This window comes from Capra hircus, chromosome 27, assembly GCF_001704415.2.
Source record: "Capra hircus breed San Clemente chromosome 27, ASM170441v1, whole genome shotgun sequence".
Taxonomy (NCBI): domain Eukaryota; kingdom Metazoa; phylum Chordata; class Mammalia; order Artiodactyla; family Bovidae; genus Capra; species Capra hircus.
Window position 1 is genome coordinate 28,986,415 of NC_030834.1, and position 1,611 is coordinate 28,988,025.

At 48.5% G+C, this 1,611-nt stretch overlaps 1 pseudogene; it reads left to right on the forward strand.

Annotated features, from left to right (window-relative positions):
• Positions 217 to 1,335, forward strand: LOC102184781 (annotated as a pseudogene).

Sequence of the window (1,611 nt, forward strand, 5' to 3'; positions counted from 1 at the left end):
TCGGTTGTGTCCAGCTCTTTTGAGACCCCATGGAATGTAGCCCTCCAGGCTCCTCTGTCCATGGAATTCTCCAGGCAAGAATACTGGAGTGGGCTGCCGTTTTCTCCTCCAGGAGATCTTCCTGACCCAGGGGTCAAATCCACGTCCCCTCTATCTCTTGCAATGGCAGGTGGGTTTTTTCACCTCTGTGCCATTTTGGTCAACTGGTGCTCTCAAATGGGCACTGGCGTCTACGTGACAAGACCCACATCTGGCAGCCTCCTTACTTTCTGGTACAAAAGGCCAAAGAATCAGCCTCTCTGTTGCCTGCACTTCAGACTTGGTGCAGTGGCCCCAGGTATGTGCCTCCCAGGGTTTGCTTAGTCATCATTTTTGGCTAGCACTGTTGAAGACCATGCAAGAAGGGCAGACTGGCCAAGAACAGCCACCGAGGAACTTCAGTTAAGAGAGCCTCATGCGGGGGTGCGAGTTGGGGGAGGCTTAGGAGGAAGGGGATATATGTACATAGCTGATTCACTTTGCTATACAGCAGAAACACACAACATTGTAAAGCAATTATCTTCCAATTAAGGAAATTTTTTAAAAGCCTTATTAAGCTTCAGTACCACCTCCGGGTGGAGGCCAGTCACTGTAGCACCCTCCCACACTGGGCTCGCTGCAGTTGCTTCCTGTCTGCTAAGTCAGGGGTCTCCAACCTCCAGAATCTAATGTCTGATGATCCGAGCTGGAGCTGATGTAATAATAATAGAGATAAGGTACACAATACATTTAATGCGTTTGAATTATCCCCAAACCATCCCTCCAATCCCCTGTGCCCCTGGTCTGTGGAAAAATTGTCTTCCACAAAACACACATACAAATACACATCAATAAAAGGTTAGCGTTTAAGTTTTAATCCTAAAATATATTAATATTTTAATAAATGCCAGCAAAACATTAATTTTCAATTAACACACAAATGGGGACGTCCATGTTGTTTCAGTGGTTAAGAATCTGCCTTGCTCTCTCCACCCGACCGCCGCGGCGCCGGCATCGTGGACACGAGCAGTGTGCAGCCCATCAAGCTTGCCAGGGTCACCAAGGTGTTCAGCAGGACCGGTTCTCAGGGACAGTGCACGCAGGGGTGCGTAGAATTCATGGGCGACACGAGCAACTCCATTATCCGAAACGTGAAAGGCTCCGTTCACGAGGGTGATGTGCTCACCCTGCTAGAGTCAGAGTGAGAGGCTCGGAGGCTGCGCTGAACTTGTGACTGGGTGCTGGATGTCTGGGTTGACGCCTTGGCCCACCGGGATGATCTGCTGTTAATAAAGTGTTTGTATCGTATGTAATAAAGTGTTTGTATCGTATGTTGTATCGCATGTATGAAAAAAAAAAAGAAAGAAAAGGATCTGTCTTGCAATGAAGGGGACACAGGTTCAATCCCTGGTTGGGGAACTAAGATTTTACATGCCACAGAGCAACTAAGGCTAGGTGCCGCAACCAAGACCCGACTCAGCCAAAAAAAAAACAAAGCAAAATAAACAGGAAACACAGATATCCTTCACGGCCGGGCACAGCTGGTCAACCCGGCTCCCCGGCAAGGCCAAGTCCCACGAGAAAACCCATAAA